Below are 21,265 nucleotides of genomic sequence, written 5' to 3' on the forward strand. Positions count from 1 at the left end.
ATTCTTGACAACTTGAATGGTTATTGGTGCTTCTACAAAGACTTGAAAGACTGAGAGGAAAATAGTCCATACATCTCCCCCCACTCATCCTGGTTTCAACGAGAAATGTGAAGATGGAAGGTGAAATACAAGTGAAGACAAAATAAGATTGTCAGTCAAACACTTTCTTGCTTTCCTTGGTGAGAAAATTCTGTTGAGTGCTTAAGAGAGCAAGAGAAAGAGAAAGATGTGGAGAAGGAGGGAGGGAGGGAGGGGACTCGTATTGAGACAAAGGGAAAGTTGTATTGTTGTGTTTCTGTTAACCTCTTGAAGTTGGTGGGTGTAGAGCCCCAGATGTCAGAGCTAATGGAATATGTATTAGTCCACCACATGGGGAAATCTCTAGTCCCTGCAACAAGGAATTAATAAATCTAGTAATTGTGTCATGTCTGTAATATAGGCTAAGAAAAAATTTGTGTAAATCTTTTGATAAATGTGCATGCCCAGATAGCATGTGTTCCTGAGCCCTTCCACAGGGATTGGCCCACAAAGTTGCCCAGGCATTTCTTTTCTTCTGCTGTGCCCTCTGTAGGAAGAGCTGGCATGACACAGAATGGTCCTGTATTGAGTGTGGCACTGGTATCCAATTTAATACTGTAGAAAATCAATTCTCTTTGCTTTGTTTCTTATCAAACCCCTCCCCAGAATGCTAGCTCTCTAAGGCAATTAGAAATAATCACAAGCTTGGCAAAATATTCTTTTTGATTTTCTAAATATTAAAATCAAAATGTGGTTCAGTTTTAGCTCTTAAGAGACTCTAGTTTTGTTTGTGATTTTTTTTTTAATAAAATGAACAACTAAGCAGTTGTCTGCAGCATCAGGACTATATATGCACCCAGAATAACACATGCAATATGCCTTGTAAAACATTTCTGAATTTCTCTTTTGACTTTTCTGCAGTATATTGAAGCGTGTAGAATTAAAAATCATTGTGTCACATCATCATCATTGATTTTGTACCTCTTCGGTGTGCTAAATTCTACCCAGAGGTACGGATGTGGAGAAGTAAAAGAAATCTGAGAAGTCAAGGGAGTCTGGAAAGGAAGTGCCTTGAGGACAGAATCATATTTACCACAATGACATGAATTTATTTGCTGCTAGAAGATTTCTGTGTCATTTATGATGACAACTTGTATAGGCCTCAGTAAACCAATGAACAACAGAAAGCTATGTCCCCATGTGTACCCAAAGTGATTAATCTCTTGGAGGATGAGGACACGGTAATTTGAAGGTGTCACCTATCACAGTCAACACTAGTGATTGTTGACTATATCTTCTTGGATGGACCTTTTGGTAGGACTGACTCATGCTAGTCAGAAAACCACCATTACACATTATTATAAATATGTCTTCTGTCATCAGTAAGTTTTGGGAGCAAAGTCCACACCCACAGTCTTCTTAACATTAACTTCATTTCACCTCTTTCTTTCTAGATTATGGATCCAAGAGGGCAAAAGATTTTTATCTTGTACATCAATCCGGATAAATTTATTTGTAGTATCTCCTAGGGCAGTGTGTTGAGGCTGCTTCCAGGTGCAGGGCTAAGACTGATTAGCCATGTTCAACGTGGTTAAGGAAAAAGAGGGTTGTGACACTTTTCTGTGTCCCTTTTCACTTCTAGAGAATCTGCAGTTAACTCCTAGCTGTCTCTCTCCCAAGATTCCCTTTGGTATCCAATATCTCACTTCTCATACAAGGAAAATGGAGCTTAGAATCTTACCAGAAGTCTGACTCTCCTAGGTCAGACCCTCAGTGTCCCTGGATAATTATTGTGCCTTATTCAAACTACAAAAATCATTTTCTATAGTAATGTGAAATGTAATAATATATCTTTAAAAATAATCTAAAACTGAAGAAATGAAATTTTCTAAGAGTCTGGAAAATAATTTTAGCTCTAATGTATAAGGCTAGCTAGAGCTGGAGAAAATGGCAGGGAGGTGGAAAAGGCAAGAAAATGAGAGGAGCTGGCTGAACTTTATATGTTAGGTAATGGAGAAGCCAATGAGACATTTGACTATAAGAGTGAAGAGAAAATTTCCAGTCTGAAAAATATATGTTAGGGTTCTCCAGAGAAATAGAATAAATAAATAAATAAATAAGTATGTATGTATGTATATATGTGTATATATAGTGTATATATATATATATATATATATATATATATACTATATATGTGTATATATATATACACACACATATATCTACATATATCTATATCTATCTATCTATCTATCTATCTATATGGAGAGAGAGAGAGAGAAAGAGACAGAAATATTATAAATAATTGGCTCTTGAATTATGGAGGCTGAGAAGTCCCACACACTGTTATCTGCAATCTGGAGACCCAGGAAAGCCAATGGTGTCATTCCAGTCTGAGCCTGAAGGCCTGAGACCCATGAGAACTGATGGTGTAAGTTCCAGTCCAAAATTAAGGAAAGCTAATTCTCCCTCTCTCTGCCTTTTTGCTTTCTTCAGGCTCTCAATAGATTGGATGATGCCCATCCACATGGGAGAAGGTATCTTCTTTACTCAGTATGATGCTAAACTCTTCCAGAGATACCCTCACAGACACATCAAGAAATAATGGTCAACCAAATATCTGGGTATCTGATAACCTAGTCAAGTTTACACATACAATTAACCATAACACATATTAAAGAAATATAAATAGGCTAGAGACCCAAAGCTAGATATGCTTTGAGATGGTAAAAAATAATACCACTTATATATAGAATCTAAAAAAAAAATGATACAAATGAACTTACATACAAAATAGAAATAGACTCACAGACATAGAAAACACACCTAGGGTTACCAAAGGGGAAAAGGGGTAAATTAGGTGTTTGGGATTAACAGATACACACTACTATATGTCAAATAGATAACCAACAAGGACCTACTATATAGCACAGGAAACTATACTCAGTATCTTGTAATAACCTATAATGGAAAAGAATTTTAAAAGAATATATATGTGTATACATATATATACCATATATATATAACTGAATCACTTTGATGTACACCTGAAACTAACTCAACATTGTAAGTGAACTATACATCAATAAAAAAATTTAAAAAATTTTTTAACTTTAAAAAAAGAAATGGAATTGATAAACATCGTGGAAGAAGATATAAAACTGTGATGGTTTTAAAACATGTCTGAAAATTACTTGACCCTCACATCAACAGGTAAAGTCTAATTCTTCACCATTGAATATAGGAAGGGCTGGTCTTGGTCTTAGTGACCTACTTTCAGAGGCTAGCTGAGGAAAGGAGAAGCAGCCTTCTCTCTCTCTTTTTCAACATGTACGTTTGAAACTCCAAGCCACAAAGTAAAATATTATGTTGGAGAGACCAGGTAAAAAGACTACATAAAGATAGAGAAAGAAGCTGGAAGAGCTGTAACTGTTCAGGCCCCACTATGGGGCCACTAGGCAGCATCAACCCCGGGGCATGTAGCAGAACAAGCCTTCAGGTGTCCAGGTCACCACTGTCTGATTCAACCATGCAGAGACTCCACGTGGCAACTGCCTCACTGAGCTCGGCCAACTCCAGGCCCATTAGACATAAAAATGATGATAATAATTAACACTGTCATTGTTTTAAGCCTCTAAATTTTGAGATGGTTTGTTACACAGCAATGGGTAACTAGAGTTATACCTTTAAACCACCTTTTTTCTGAGTCTCCTTCTCTTCATCAAGAATAGAAGAAGGCCATCTCTAAAGGTCTTTACAATTTTGAAATGTAGTGAAAGATCTAGGCTGAAATTGAAGCTCATGTAACTGGATAATATTTGAGGTAATTTTGAGGATGAGATTATCCACATATTCTGCCTTTTCCTTTCCTCTCCTTGAGAGCACAGGCTTCTCTGTTGAATGCTGCCTCAGAGGAGGAATGTAGAAGGACTGAAACCAGACAATGCCTTAGTTCTCTAGTGCCCAAGCCTTTAGAAAATCACATGCCTTTTGGAGAGGTAGAAGAAAAAACACAAAGTAGCTTCTTTCTAGAAGCAGAGGAACTTGGAAAAAATATAGGAGTGGGAGAGGGACAGCCCCCTATACACACACACACACACACACACACACACACACACACATACACAAAACTAGAAGGAGAACCCTCTGGACTGAGGTTGGAATGGAGGGAAAGGAGAAAAAGATCTGAAGATGTAAGAAGGCAGGGGGTGCTGTGTGCGTCTCCTTGACAGTAGCCTGAGGAAGCAGCAAGTCTCCGGAGAAGAGTGGTTTGTCTGGACATTGGGATTCTGGAAGCCCTCGAGACATATCTGAAACACAGTATGAAACCCCAGAGAATCACCTTGCAGGAAGGACCTGAATATCAAAAAAAAAAAAAAAGAAGGTTTTTCTTGTCTTCCTGAATCTGTGAATGGAGCTTCATATCCCATACTGGGAGTTAGAAGTGATCAGACATGTCTCAGAAACTGATGAGTTAAGCTTCCAGGATTTGCATTAGAGAAATGTAAATCAAAACTACAATGAGGGAGGAGACCTTCAAGATGGAGAAGGAGTAAGACGTGGAGATCACCCTCCTCCCCACAAATACATCAGAAATACATCTACATGTGGAATAACTCTTATAGAACACCTACTGAACCCTGGCAGAAGACCTCAGACTTCCCAAAAGGCAAGAAACTCCCCAAGTACCTGGGAAGGGCAAAAGAAAAAAGAACAAACAGAGACAAAAGAATAGGGAAGGGACCTGCACCTCTGGGAGGGAGCTGTGAAGGAGGAAAGGTTTCCACACACTAGGAAGCCCCTTTGCAGGCGGAGACTGCGGGTGGTGGAGGGGGGGAGCTTCGGGACCGCGGAGGAGAGCACAGCAACAAGGGTGTGGAGGGCAAAGCGGAGAGATTCCCGCACAGAAGATCAGGGCCGACCGGCACTTACCAGCCCGAGAGGCTTGTCTGCTCACCCGCCGGGGTGGGTGGGGGCTGGGACCTGAGGCTCTGGCTTTGGAAGTCAGATCCCAGGGAGAGGACTGGGGTTGGCTGCATGAACACAGCTTAAAGGGGGCTAGTGCGCCACGGCTAGCTGGGAGGGAGTCTGGGAAAAGGTCTGGACCTGCCTAAAAGGCAAGAGACCATTGTTTCGGGGTGCACGAGGAGAGGGGATTCAGAGCACTGCTTAAACGAGCTCCAGAGACGGGCATGAGCCGCGGCTATGAGTACGGACCCCAAAGACGGGCATGGGATGCTAAGGCTGCTGCTGCAGCCACCAAGAAGCCTGTGTGCAAGCACACGCCATTATCCACACCTCCCCTTCCAGGAGCCTGTGCAGCCCGCCACTGCCGGGGTCCCGTGATCCACGGACAACTTCCCCAGGAGAACATACAGTATGCCTCAGGCTGGTGCAACGTCATGTTGGTCTCTGCTGCCGCAGGCTTGGCCCGCATCCATACCCCTCCCTCTCCACCGGCCTGAGTGAGCCAGAGCCCCTGAATCAGATGCTCCTTTAACCTCGTCCTGTCTGAGGAGGAACTGATGCCCTCAGGTGAACTACAAGCAGAGGATGGTCCAAATCCAAAGCTGAACCGCAGGAGCTGTGCGAGCAAAGAAGAGAAAGGGAAGTCTCTCCCAGCAGCCTCAGGAGCAGTGGATTAAATCTCCACAGTCAATTTGATGTACCCTGCATCTGTGGAATACATGAATAGACAACAAATCATCCCAAATTGAGGCAGTGTACTTTGGGAGCAACAATATATATATATTTTTCCTTTTTATCTTTTTGTGAGTGTGTATGTGTATGCTTCTTTGTGTGATTTTGTCTGTATAGCTTTGCTTTTACCATTTGTCCTAGTGTTCTGTCTGTTTGTTTTTTTTCTGTATAGTTTTTAGTGTTTGTTATCATTGGTGGATTTGTTTTTTCATCTGGTTGCTCTCTTCTTTCTTTCTTTTTTTTTCTTTTTTTACTACTTTTTAATTTTTTATTTTTAATAATTATTTTTTATTTTAATAACTTTACTTCTATTTTTCTTTCCTTTTTCTCCATTTTCTTCTGAGCTGTGTGTCTGACAGGGTCTCTTAGTGCTCCAGCCGAGTGTCAGGCCTGCGCCTCTGAGGTGGGAGAACCAAGTTCAGGACATTGGTCCACCAGAGACCTCCCGGCTCCAGTTAATATCAAATGGCAAAAGCTCTCCCAGAGATCTCTATCTCAACACTAAGACCCACCTCCACTCAACGACCAGCAATCTACAGAGCTGCATACCCTATGCCAAACAACTAACAAGACAGGAACACAATGCCACCCATTAGTAGACAGACTGACTAAAATCATAATAAGGTCACAGACACCCCAAAACACACCACCAGATGCAGTTCTGCCCACCAGAAAGACAAGATCCAGTCTCATCCACCAGAACACAGGAACCAGGAAGCCTACCCAACATACTGAACCAAACTTAGTCACTGGGGGCAGACACCCAAAACAATGGGAACTACAAATCTGCAGCCTGCAGATACCCAAGGATACCCAAAACACAGTAAATTAAGTAAAATGAGATGACAAAGAAACACACAGCAGGTGAAGGAGAAAGGTAAAAACACACCAGACCAAACAAATTAAGAGGAAAAAGGCAGCCTACCTGAAAAAGAATTCAGAGTAATGTTAGTAAAGATGATCCAAAATCTTGGAAATAGAATGAAGAAAGTACAAGAAATGTTTTAAAAAGACCTAGAAGAACTAAAGAGCAAACAAACAATGATGAACAACACAATAAATGAAATATAAAATTCTCTACGAGGAATCAATAGTGGAATAACTGAGGCAGAAGAATGGATAAGTGACCTGGAAGATAAAATAGTGGAAATAACTAACTCAGAGCAGAATAAAGAAGAAAGGATAAAAAGAATTGAGGACAGTCTCAGAGACTTCTGGAACAACATTAAATGCACCAACATTCGAATTATAAGGGTCTCAGAAGAAGAAGAGAAAAAGAAAGGGGGTGAGAAAATATTTGAAGAGATTATAGTAGGAAACTTCCCTAATAAGGTAAAAGGAAATAGTTAATCAAGTCCAGGAAGCACAGAGAGTCCCTTACAGGATAAATCCAAGGAGAAACACACCAAGACACATATTAAACAAAGTATCAAAAATTAAATACAAAGAAAAAAATGTTAAAAGCTGCAAGGGGAAAACAACAAATAACATAAAAAGGAATCCCCATACAGTTAACAGCTGATCTTTCAGCAGAAACTCTGCAAGCCAGAAGGGAGTGGCAGGACATATTTAAAGTGATGAAAGGGAAAAACCTACAAGCAAGATTAATCTACCCAGCAAAGATCTCATTCAGATTCGATGGAAAAATTAAAACCTTTACAGACAAGCAAAAGCTAAGAGAATTCAGCACAACAAAACCAGCTTTACAAAAACTGCTAAAGGAACTTCTCTAGGCAGGAAACACAAGAGAAGGAAAAGACCTACAATAACAAACCCAAAGCAATTACAAAAATGATAATAGGAATATACATATCAATAATTACCTTAAATGTAAATGAATTAAATGCTCCAACCAAAACACATAGACTGGCTGAATGTACAAAAACAAGACCCATATATATGCTGTCTACAAGAGACCCACTCCAGACCTAGGGACACATACAGACTGAAAGAGAGGGGATGGAAAAGGATATTCCATGCAAATGGAAATCAAAAGAAAGCTGGAGTGGCAATTCTCATATCAGACAAAATAGACTTTAAAATAAAGACTATTACAAGAAACGAAGAAGGACACTACATAATGATCAAGGGATCAATCCAAGAAGAAGATATAACAATTGTAAATATTTATGCACCCAACATAGAAGCACCTCAATACATAAGGCAAATGCTAACAACCATAAAAGGGGAAAATGACAGTAACACATTCATAGCAGAGGAGTTTAACACCACACCTTCAGCAATGGACAGATCATCCAAAATGAAAATAAATAAGGAAACACAAGTTAAAAATGATACATTAAACAAGATGGACTTAATTGATATTTATAGGACATTCCATCCAAAAATGACAGAATATTCTTTTCAACTGCTCATGGAACATTCTCCAGGATAGATCATATCTTGGATCACAAATCAGGCCTTGGTAAATTTAAGAAAATTGAAATCATATCAAATATCTTTTCTGACCACAATGCTATGAGACTAGATATCAATTACAGGAAAAAAATCTGTAAAAATTACAAAAACATGGAGGCAAAGCAATACACTATTTAATAACCAAGAGATCACTGAAGAAATCAAAGAGGAAATCAAAAAATACCCAGAAACAAATGGCAATGAAAACATGACGACCCAAGACCTATGGAATGCAACAAAAGCAGTTCTAAGAGGGAAGTTTACAACAATACAATCAATAAGAAACATCTCAGATAAACAACCGAACCGTACACCCAAAGCAATTAGAAAAAGAAGAACAAAAAAACCCAGAGTTAGCAGAAGGAAAGAAATCATAAAGATCAGATCAAAAATAAATGAAAAAGAAATGAAGGAAATGATAGCAAAGATCAATAAAACTAAAAGGTGCTTCTTTGAGAAGATAAATAAAATTGATAAACCATTAGTCAGACTCATCAAGAAAAAAAGGGAGAAGACTCAAATCAATAGAATTAGAAAGGAGAAGTAACAACTGACACTGCAGAAATACAAAGGATCATGAGAGATTACTACAAGCAACTATATGCCAATAAAATGCACAACCTGGAAAAAATGGACAAATTCTTAGAAAAACACAACCTTCTGAGACGGAACCAGGAAGAAATAGATAATATAAACAGACCAAACACAAGCACTGAAATTGAGACTGTGATTAAAAATCTTCCAACAAGCAAAAGCCCAGGACCAGGTGGCTTCACAGGCGAATTTTATCAAACATTTAGAGAAGAGCTAACACCTGTCCTTCTCAAATGCTTCCAAAATATAGAAGAGAGAGGAACACTCCCAAACCCATTTACAAGGCCACCATCACGCTGATACCAAAGCCAGACAAGGATGTCACAAGAAAGAAAACTACAGGCCAATATCACTGATGACCATAGATGCAAAAATCCTCAACAAAATACTAGCAAATAGAATCCAACAGCATATTAAAAGGATCATACACCATGGTCAAGTGGGGTAAACCCCAGGAATGCAAGTGTTCTTCAATATACACAAATCAATCAATGTGATACGCCATATTAACAAATTGAAGGAGAAAAACTATATGATCATCTCAATAGATGCAGAAAAAGCTTTCGACAAAATTCAACACCCATTTATGACAAAAACCCTCCAGAAAGTAGGCATAGAGGGAACTTACCTCAACATGAAAAAGGCCGTATATGACAAACCCACAGCCAATATCGTTCTCAATGGTGAAAATTGAAACCATTTCCTCTAAGATCAGAAATAAGACAAGGTTGCCCATTCTCACCACTATTACTCAAAATAGTTTTGGAAGTTTTAGCCACAACAATCAAGGAAGAAAAATAAATAAAAGGAATCCAAATTGGAAAAGAAGTAAAGCTGTCACTGTTTGCAGATGACATGATACTACACATAGTGAATCCTAAAGATGTCACCAGAAATCTGTTAGAGCTAATTAATGAATTTGGTAAAGTAGCAGGATACAAAATTAATGCACAGAAATCTCTTGCATTCCTGTACACTAATGATGAAAAATTTGAAAGAGAAATTAGGGAACACTCCCATTTATCATTGAAACAAAAAGAATAAGATACCTAAGAATAAACCTACCTAAGGAGACAAAAGACCTGTGTGCAGAAAACTATAAGACACTGATGAAAGAAATTAAAGATGGTACAGATGGAGACATATACCGTGTTCTTGGATTGGAAGAATCAACATTGTGAAAATGACTATACTACCCAAAGCAATCTACAGATTCAATGCAACCCCTATCAAACTACCAGTGGCATTTTTCACAGAACTAGAACAAAAAATTTCACATTTTGTATGGAAACACAAAAGACCCTAAATAGCCAAAACAATCTGGAGAAGGAAAAACGGAGCTGGAGGAATCAGGCTCCCTGACTTCAGACTATACTACAAAGCTACAGTAATCAAAACAGTATTGTACTGGCACAAAAACAGAAATATAGCTCAATGGAACAGGATAGAAAGCCCAGAGATAAACCCATGCACATATGGAGACTTTATCTTTGATAAAGGAGGCAAGAATATACAATGGAGAAAAGACAGCTTCTTCAATAAGTGGTGCTGGGAAAACTGGACTGCTACATGTAAAAGAACAAAATTAGAACACTTCCTAACACCATATACAAAAATTAACTCAAAATGGATTAAAGACCTAAATATAAGGCCAGACACTATAAAACTCTTAGAGTAAAACATAGACAGAACCCTCTATGACATAAATCACAGCAAGATCCTTTTTGACCCACCTCCTAGAGAACTGGAAATAAAAACAAAAATAAACAAATGAGATCTAATGAAACTTAAAATCTTTTGCACAGCAAAGGAAACTATGAACAAGATGAAAACACAACCCTCAGAATAGGAAAAAATAGTAGCAAATGAAGCAACTGACAAAGGATTAATTTCCACAAGATACAAGCAGCTCATGCCACTCAATATCAAAAAAATCAAACAACCCAATCAAAAAATGGGCAGAAGACCTAAACAGACATTTCTCCAAAGAAGATATACAGATTGCCAACAAACACATGAAAGGATGCTTAACATCACTAATCATTAGAGAAATGCACATCAAAACTACAATGAGGTATCGGCTCATACTGGTCAGAATGGTCTTCATCAAAATATCTACAAACAATAAATTCTGGAGAGGGTGTGGAGAAAAGGGAACCCTCTTGCACTGTTGGTGGGAATGTAAATTGATACAGCCACTATGGAGAACTGTATGGAGGTTCCTTAAAAAAATAAAAATAGAACTACCATGCGACCCAGCAATCCCACTGCTGGGCATATACCCTGAGAAAACCATAATTCAAAAAGAGTCATGTGGGCTTCCCTGGTGGCGCAGTGGTTGAGAGTCCGCCTGACAATTCAGGGGACATGCGTTCGTGCCCTGGTCTGGGAAGATCCCACATGCCACGGAGCATGTCCGTGAGACATGGCTGCTGAGCCTGCGTGTCTGGAACCTGTGCTCCACAACCGGAGAGGCCACAACAGTGAGAGGTGCGCGTACCGCAAAAAAAAAAAAAAAAAAAAAAAGAGTCATGTACCACAATGTTCATTGCAGCACTATTTACAATAGCCAGGACATGGAAGCAACCTAAGTGTCCATCAACAGATGAATGGGTAAAGAAGAGGTGGCACATATATACAAGGGAATATTACTCAGCCATAAAAAGAAACAAAATTGAGTTATTTGTAGTGAGGTGGATGGACCTAGAGTCTGTCATATAGAGTGAAGTAAGTCAGAAAGAGAAAAAAATAACACCATATGCTAACACTTATATATGGAATCTAAAAAGAAATAATAATAATGTTCTGAAGGATTAGGGGCAGGAAAGGAATAAAGACGCAGATGTAGAGAATGGACTTAAGGACATGGGGAGGGGGAAGGGTGAGCCGGGATGAAGTGAGAGAGTGGCATGGACATATATACACTACCAAACGTAAAATAGATAGCTAGTGGGAAGAAACCACATAGCACAGGGAGATCAGCTCTGTACTTTGTGACCACCTAGAGGGGTGGGATAGTGAGGTGGGAGAGAGACACAAGAGGGAGGAGATATGGGGATATATGTATATGTATAGCTGATTCACTTTGTTATAAAGCAGAAACTAACACACCATTGTAAAGCAATTATTCTCCAATAGAAATGTTAAAAAAAAAAAGCCTACAGGATTTGGAAGAGATTTTTTTTTTTTTTGCCTGATTTGTGAGAGGAGAGTGTTTGCCTGGAAGAGAGAATAATGGGAAAGTTCATGGGGGAATAGGAAAAGAAAAAAGAGTATGTCTTGGAAGACAGTCTCCTTTCTTAACTCCTTAGGTTCATGCAGAGGCTAAGAAGAATGGAAGGGGTGTGTGTGTGTGTGTGTGTGTGTGTGATTCAGGGGCATGGAAGCACAAGCCACACCAGTGCCCATTTCACAAAGGGCCATGCAGTGTGGGGGGCAGCCCTTTTCCCTTCTATATGAATAAAACAACTTTGTTGTAGGAAAGAAGTGAGAAGCAACACTGCTGAGGGTCTAGGAGGCTCTAGCAGCCGTGACAAGGTGAGACACTTACGTACAAGGCTTCTAGAGCTGTGGACCACACAGTAAGAAGGAAGGACAGGGCAAAAGATCCAGAAAGGACTATATACGTGTTCATATGAAATTTTCCTGAGGATCTCCAGAAACAGTGAATGAGACATTGAGGGGCTGGAGTGTTTAAGTCATGCACATTGAGACAAAATACCAAGGATATTTTCTATTTGCCATAACAGTGACAGGGTAGTACCTTTAGAGTGATAAAGTTTTGAAAAACTCAGGGTCTACAATGAAGTTTTTGGAATCCAGAATAAGCATTTTAAAACGGTTCTATGATCTAATTGGCAATAAAACTAAGCTTCTGTTAGAGCACGGTGCAAATCTAATTCTATGATTCTTGGTAATTGTGAAATTAAGTTTAGTCAGAAAGCTTCATTTCCCTCTATTTCTTAAACCATGATCTAAATAAACACTGCCTTTTAGAATTAATCTCTCTTTCCCACACACACTTATAGAATTGTGATTGTTTCTCTATAGCAGCAATTATCACAATCCGATTTGGGTTAGTCTGTTACGTTTATGGCTGACTCCCCACGAGACTGTGAGCTCCTGAAGGGCAGTGACCTTGCCCTTTCATTATGTGCTTCTCACAACTCCCCTTAGAAAGCTTTGCATGTTATATTCATCCATTCACTGAAAACATATGTAGAATATCTGTTTGGGGCCTAACACTGTCCTCCATAAATGGTTCAGTGAATTAAAAACAAAAAACTTCTCATTTGTGGTAATGAAGCTATCAGAAAAGCTAAGATGCTTCTCCAAAAATGTTTTTTACAAGAAAGGAAATTATAAAAAATCTGTTGGAAACTTCCCTGGTGGTCCAGTGGTTAAGACTCCGTGCTTCCACTGCAAGGGGCACAGGTTTGATCCCTGGTCAGTGAATTAAGATCCCTCATGTCACATGTCCAAAAAAAATCTGTTGGATCACCTTTAAATATTTTATTTAGGACGTTTGCCTCTACATTCAAAAGAGAGGTAGACCTACAATTTTCAATTTTTGTACTAACTTTGGTATTTATATAAGGTTTGTAAAAGACTTGTACCTTATGTTGAAAACATTGCACGTTTTAAAAGATATTTAATAGTTTTTACACCTCTGTATCTGTTTTTTAAGTTTAGTCGAGTTCATTGGTAAGACCATCAGGGTCCAACATGTGAAAATTTTGGAGACCATCACTCCTGTTCTCATAACAAAAAAGCTGAACAAACTAAAAATCAACAACTCTTCTTAGATCCATCAGAGAATTGAGGCAACAGAGCAAACATCTGCCCCCAAAACTGGAGAGACAGATAAATACAGAGAATCAATGTTTATTGGGAACAGAAGCCACAGGGCCCAGGAACTGGTAGGAACACATAAGTGGTAGTTGACCAATTGCTGGAGACTGAGCCTGGACCCGCTTAGAGATAAAGAAAAGAAAAAAAAAGATATAAAAAAGGCTCTTGTGGGCCCAGGAGTAGGAGGATCCCCATACTTCTGTGAGTTTTACCCTCTTGAGCCTCACCAGCTTCTCACAGTGAAGATCAGAGAAAAATCCCCTGCTGCTTCTGGCAGAGGAAGGGGAAAAGTAACTATTTTGAAATATGCCCAAAGCATTCTGTTCTCCTTAACAAAGTCCTTCTTTCCAGAGAAATGATTTTACCAGACCTTAGCTGATACGCGACGAGGGAAATATCCAGCTCCATTTCCTTCTAACTTTTCATACGGGAGAAGGGAAATGCACAACTCCAGTGCCTTCCTGTCTCACTGAAAGGGAGAAAAGTTAACAAGTAGTTGTAAGGTTCACAGGCCAGGGCACAGATCCACGAAAAGACAGAAACCCAAGTCATAGAACACTTCCCCTTCACACTTACTGCCACATCAATAGGACTCCTTCATAATAACAGGGGATTATAGCTGAAAGAATTGTAATGCTCAGATTTTACTTAAGAAAGAGACTCTAAGAAAGACCAAGGGCCAGCAAATGATACAAAACAAGGTCAGTAAAGGAAATGTTAACCTCTGACACCTACAGATACAGCAAACAGTAAATGTAGCCTAACTCCTAGCCAGATAAGTATAGAACCTGACAGTAAATGTCTGTTCACTCTAGTGTTTCTGTTCAATACATGATGTCCAGCTTTCAATAAAAACTATGAGATATGATAAAAGGTTAAAAAGACAAACAACACACACAAAAAAAAAACCCACAGTCTCAAGAGACAGAGCAAGCATCAGAACTAGACTCAGAAATGACTAGAATTTTAAATAATTATAATTAGGATACTAAGAGCTCTAATGGAAAAGTAAAAAACATACAGGAACAGATGGGTCATGTAAGCAGAGAGACGGAAAGAATCAAAACTAAATGCTAGAAATAAAAAAGTCTGTAACAGAAATGGGGAATGCCTTTGATGGCTCATCAGTAGAAACAGCTGAGGAAAGGATCAGTGATATAAGATATGAAGATATGTGACTAGAAATATCCCAAGCTGAAAGCAAAGAGAAAACAGACCAAAGAAAAGGAACAGGTATCTAAGAATTGTGGGACAATTATAAGAGTTGTAAGACACATGTAGTAGGAATACCAGAAGGTAAAGAAAGAAAAGAATGTAAGAAATATTTGAAGTGACAATGACTGAGAATATTCCAAAATTAGTGACAGACACCAAACCTCAGATCAAGGGTCAGAGAACACCAAGGAGAGAATGTAATAAAACTACACCTACGCATATTATATTCAAGCTGCAGAAAACTAACAAAAAAGAGAAACTTTTGATAAAAAAAAGGCAGAAGAAAAAGCATAAGGATTACATCAGACTTCTCTTCAGAACCATGCAAGTGAGAATGAGGGAAATATTTAAAGGATTGAAAGAAAAAAATAATCATCAACCTAGAGTTCTATATCCAGTGAAATTATCCTTCAAACATGAAGAAAAAATAAAGACTTTTTCAGACAAAAATTGAGGGAATTGGTTGCCAGTAGACTTGCAGAAAATGTTAAGAAGTTCTTCAGAGAGATGGAAAATGATACAGATAAGAAAGTCTACATAAAGGAAGGAAGAGCATTAGAGCCAGAGTAAATGAAGGTAAAATAAAGTATTATATTTTCCTTATTCTTAGCTGCTCTAAAAGAGAGCTGTTCAAAGTAATAGTAGCAACAATGTATTGGATAATTATCACTTATGAATAAATGCAATGAAGGAAGAAGAGTTAGAAGGGATGAGAGAGAGAAATTGGACACACTCTGTTAGCAGGTCCCTGCAGTACTTGTGAAGTGACATAGTGTATTCAAAAGTAGGCTTAGGTTAATTGTAAATGAGTATTGCAGAATCTAGAGCAACCACTAAAATAATTTACAAACAAGTATAACTGATATGCTAAGAGAGGAGAGAAAATGGAATCATATGCTGATTTACAATCAGAAAAAGAAAACAATATGAAGATAACAAAGTAACAAAGGATAAGTGTGACAAGTAAAACAGGGTTAAAAATATGGTAGACATCTATCCAACTGTATGAATAATCACTTTAAATGTGAATGGTCTAAATGGTAAAAGACAGAAACTGTCAGAGTAGATCAAAAAGTACATGACTGCTCAGTAAGAAACTCACTTTAATTATTAAAAAAAGAAATAGATTAAAAGTAAAGGGATGAAGGGAGGCTCCAGCAGCGGCTGGGGCGAGTTCCCTGCAGTGCTCATCCAGCAGCCAGCACCCAGGCCTCATGGGCAGCCTCTCATGGGATGCATCAGGCTGTGGAGGCTGGTGTGCAGCCTGCCAGTCCTTGGCCACACCTGCTTGTGTGTCCCAGCTCTGAAGGGCCCGCCTGGGCCTGGAGCGATTCTGGTCAAAGTGAAGCCAGATGGCCTGCAGCAGTGGCTCCTTGCGATTGTGATCCAGGGCTTTGAGAGCAGGGTCCTCGGGCTGGTGGGGACAAAGACACTGCAGGCACCAGACAGTGTCTTGGCTGAGGCCTACCACTACCAGGAGGAAGCCCTTTTACCCAGCCCTCATCAGCTACATGAGCTCTGGCCCCTGGTCCCTATGGTCTGGCAAGACCCCCATGTAGTCTATACCACAAGGGCCATGATAGGAAACAGCAACTCTGCTGAGGCTGCCCCTGGCACCATCAGGGAAGACTCCAGGGAGACTTCAGCGTCCACATCAGAAGACAGCAAGAGGGGTTAACACACAAGGACTGGTGGGAAAATGAGGCTCCCAGAAATGATCTGGATTGATTCATGAGTGTGTGGGAACATCATCCAGGCCAGTGCCTTGTGTAGGGGCCCAGAGGGAGATCCATCTGTGGTTCAGGAGCAGGGAGCTGGTGGACTGGGCAAAGGAAGGCAACCACAGCAACATCTACTCAGCCCAAACCCTCAGGCTGCTGTGACTCCCTAGCATCCACCCAGGACCAACTACCTCTGTTGGAAAGAACTTGAGCTCACACTCATGCTCTGCCCATCTGTCTCAGACCATTTCCCTGTCCACCTTCAACTTCACCCCAGGACAGAGTGGTTAGAGCTACCAACTTTATTTGCCTTTCCACCTCCTAAACTAGAAAGAATTTGGACAAAATCCTTTCTCTACCAAAGTGCTGGACAACTTTTTGAGTGTTTCCAAATGCGGGCTTTGCCACTTCTCATTCCCCAAAGGGGGGAATGTTAAAATTCACTGTGCTATGAAAAAATTTTAAAGTAAAGGGATGAAAGATATACAATCCTAACATGAATCAAAGGAAGCAGAAGTGGCTATATTAATGGCAGATGAACAGACTTCAGAAGCAAGGATAACTTTCAGGGATAAAGAGAGTCATTACATAATGATAAAGGAGTCAATTTGCCAAGAAAACATAATAGTACTTAATGTGTATGTGCCTAACAACAGAGCATCAAAATATATGAGGCAAAAACTGACAGAATGTCAAGGAGAAATAGACAAATTCACTATTATAGTTGGAGATTTCAACATTCCTCTATCAGTAACTGACAGATCCAGGAGGCAAAGGAAAACTCAATATTGTTAAGATATCAGTTCTTCCCAATATGATCTAAAGATTCAATGGAATCTCAAACAAAATCCCAGCAAGTTATTTTGTACATGTTGACAAACTGATTCTGCAGTTTATAGTATATCAAAAAGAAAAAGACTCAGAATTGCCAAAATAATATTGAAGAAGAAGTCTATAGACTGACAATATGTGACTTCAAGACTTACTATAAAGCTACAGTAATTAAAACAGTGTGACACTGGTAAAATAATAGACAAATAGATCAGTGGAACAGAATAGAAAGCACAGAAACAGGCCCACACAAATATAGCTAACTGATCTTAGACAAGGAATAAAATCAGTTCAATGGAAAAAAGAATGATCTTTTTAACAAATGGTACTGGAAAAATGAGACATCTACAGGGAAAATATATGATACAGACCTTACACCTTTCTAAAAATGAACTCAAAATGAATCATAGATCTAAACGTAAAATGAAAAACTATAAAACTTCTAGAAGATAACATAGGAGAAAATCTACCTTGAGTTTAAAGATGACTTTTTAGAAACAATACCAAAATCACAATCCATGAAAGAAATAAAGTTGACGTCAGACTTCTTTTAAAGGAGAAAAAATTCTGGGGACTTCCCTCGTGGCACAGTGGTTAAGACTCTGCCTGCCAGTGCAGGCGACATGGGTTCGAGCTCTGGTCCAGGAAGATCCCACATGCCATGGAGCAACTAAGCCTGTGCACCACAACTACTGGAGCCCAAACGCCTAGAGCCCATACTCCACAACAAAGAAAAGCCACCACAAAGAGAAGCCCGTGCACCGCAATGAAGAGTAGCCCCCACTCTCCACAACTAGAGAAAGCCTGCGAGCAACAACCCAATGCAGCCAGAAATAAATAAATAAAAATAAATTTTTTAAAACAATCCTGCTCTTTGAAATATACTTTTAAAGTAATAAAAATACAGGGGCTTCCCTGGTGGCGCAGCTGTTGAGAGTCCACTTGCCGATGCAGGGGACACGGGTTCGTGCCCCGGTCCGGGAAGAACCCACATGCCGTGGAGCGGCTGGGCCCGTGAGCCATGGCCTCTGAGCCTGCACGTCCAGAGCCTGTGCTCCACAACGGGAGAGGCCACAACAGTGAGAGGCCCTCATAAAAAATAAATAAATAAATAAATAAAAATACAAAACACAAAATAGAAAAAAAAAATTTTTAAACCCACATCTGATTAAAGAAATGGTATATAAAATGTACAAAGAACTCTTAAGACTCAACAATAGATGAGCAAACAACCCAGTTAAAACATGGGCAAAAGATCTGAATTGACAACTTCACCAAAATATATACATATATATACACACATTTATATGTATATATATATATATACAGATGTCAAGCCTATAAAAAGATGTTCAACATCATATGTCATCAGGGAATTGCAAATTAAAAGAACAATAAGATACCATTACACAACTATTAGAATGGTTCATATCCAAAAACTGACAACACTAAATGGTAGCAAGAATGTGGAGCAACAGAAACTCTCACAGGAATACAAAATGACACAGGACTTTCTTGCAAAGCTAAACACAGGCTTACCATACAATCCAGCAATTCCATTCATTTTTGTAAATGTGTTGAAACTATGTTCACACAAAAATTTGCACAGAAATATTTATAACAGCTTTATTCATAATTGCAAAACGTGGAAGCACCAAGCTCTTTAATAGATACAATGGAATAGTATTTAGCATAAAAGAAATGAGCTCTCAAGCCACGAAAAAATATGGAAGAAACTTAAATGTATACTGCCAAGTGAAAGAAGAAAGTCTTGCCAAAAACCTATAGACTGTGTGAGTCTAATCATATGATATTCTGGAAAAGGCAAAACTATGGGTACAATGAATAGGTCATTGTTCAACAGGGTGGGGAGAAATGAATAAGTAGAGCACAGAAGAATTTTAGGGTAGTAAAAACACTCTATGTGATATTATAAAGGTGGTCAGTGGTTGCCAGGAGTTCAGGGGGATAGAGATATGTATAAGTGGAATACAGATTTTTAGGGTGGTGAATCTATTCTGTATGGCATTGTAATGACAGATGCATGAGATTATGCATTTGTCAAAAGTTGTGACATTTACTCTTATTTCTTTGATCAGGCTTACCAAAGACTGTATTTATTGGACTTTCCCAAAAATCAACTTTTGTTTTAATGATCTGGTTTATACTTCTGTTTTTTATATAGTTAATTCTTTTCCTCTCTTAATTTGTTACCTTTACTTTTTTGTATATTTTATTGTCTTTTTTCTACCTTCTTAAAATGAATGCATAAACCATTTCTTTATGGTTTCCTAACAAATATACTTACTATTAAAATTTTCCACCCATGTACCACTTTATATGATGTGAATACACAGACACACACACACTGCTGTCATTATTTATTTCTAAATATTTGTAATTTATATTTGGATTTCCTCTATGACCACAGATATTTAGAATAGCATAATTGTATTGTTTCCAGAAAATCCAGCTTGCATGATTTCTGATTTGGGAAATTTGTTGAAGTATTCTTCAAAGCCTAATAGAGGGTCAATTTGGGGGCATACTTCATTAAATTTTGAATGGAATAGAAGCATATATAAAGTCTTACACATCTATTTCAATTACTTCTTGAATTTATATTAGTTTTAGTTTAATATATATTAAAGTTATGCTGTTGGGTGCCTTGAGGTTTGTAACTCATATTTTCCTGATGAATTTTGCTTTTTAATAGTTGTCAGAGAGATCTTTTTTAAATAGTTGTCAGATAGATCTTTTTCTTGTCCCCATTTAAAACTGTAATAGAAATATCTAAAATAAATATGGCTCTTGAGATATAATTACAAAACAACTCTTTTCTCTATATATTCCTTTAAATATATGTTAAGGTATCCCCTGCTCCTGGATGAAAACTCAGGCACACCATATATTTTTAAAATTTTCTTCAGTAATAAAATCTTTGATCCTGCAGGTTTCAAACACAGTCTGATTTTAGTCATTTAAATGTCCATTTCTGTGGGTAGGAGACAACTTTCAATCTCCTTATAGTTGTTACTTCTCATCCAGTTCAGACTTTGAGTTGGTAGGAAGCCTGCCATCAGAAAGTGGGGCTTTCTTTACTTCTTCTCCTTCTAGCCCTTCTACTCATGCTCCTCTGTCTTATTATTGATGGTCTCTGACTTGAAGTAAAGGGAAAGGACAGATGCAAGGGAGCAGGAAATTTCTGACTTACTAATACTATTGTAGTGATCTACCAAAAGAACTCTGTTGACTCAGAAGATCTTTAAATCTGATTCTTTCCTTCCTGGAGCATGGTTGTGAGTGCATCTTGGGAGACTCTCTAAGGTACATTTTCTTTGATGTGGGCAAATCTGTCTCTATTTTATGGTTACTTCCCCTTTCTTGGATCTACAGGCATTCAGTAATATCTGTTGTTTCTCTATATATGGTCTGCCATTCCTCCAGAGTCTTTTTGGATGGACCTAAAATGACTTCATGCCAGCTCTCTTTTCCATGGCCCACAGTTGAACCCTCAGAATACACTTCGTTATACTTTTCTCTGATAAGTTCCAAAAGTATAGGCCATACTACAAAACCTGTTCCTTTACTCCATCCTTAAAGCACCTAAAAAATTAGTCTCTTGCCACTTAGATTTCCCAGGATGGATTCAGATACACTGGGTCCCCTAAATTCTTGGGGTTCACATAGTAAGTTCTTTGAGTGGTCTTGTTGAAGGCTTTTTAATTTGTGGGGTGGGGTTCTCCAAAAATTCTCTACATATCTCATCTCTAAATCCAACCTTTTTATACCTTTCTTTTGGGCAAAGGATGGAAGGGTCATATAATTGGACTTTGGTCACCTCCTTTGAAAATCTCATCCTGACCCAGCACCTCACCCTGGAATGTAATATGCATGGTCTCAGTAATTTACCTAAA

General features: G+C 38.7%; 1 pseudogene across 1 annotated transcript; it reads left to right on the forward strand.

The window, feature by feature from the left end:
- The first annotated feature begins 15,937 nt into the window (after window positions 1-15,937).
- Window positions 15,938-16,679, forward strand: LOC309961813 (nucleoside diphosphate kinase, mitochondrial-like; annotated as a pseudogene). The gene is made up of 2 exons: window positions 15,938-16,487; window positions 16,553-16,679. The product of its transcript is annotated as a nucleoside diphosphate kinase, mitochondrial-like (transcript).
- The last annotated feature ends 4,586 nt before the right edge of the window (window positions 16,680-21,265 follow it).

The sequence above is a fragment of the Leucopleurus acutus genome, assembly GCF_964270905.1.
Source record: "Leucopleurus acutus genome assembly, chromosome: 5".
Classification (NCBI taxonomy): Eukaryota; Metazoa; Chordata; class Mammalia; order Artiodactyla; family Delphinidae; genus Leucopleurus; species Leucopleurus acutus.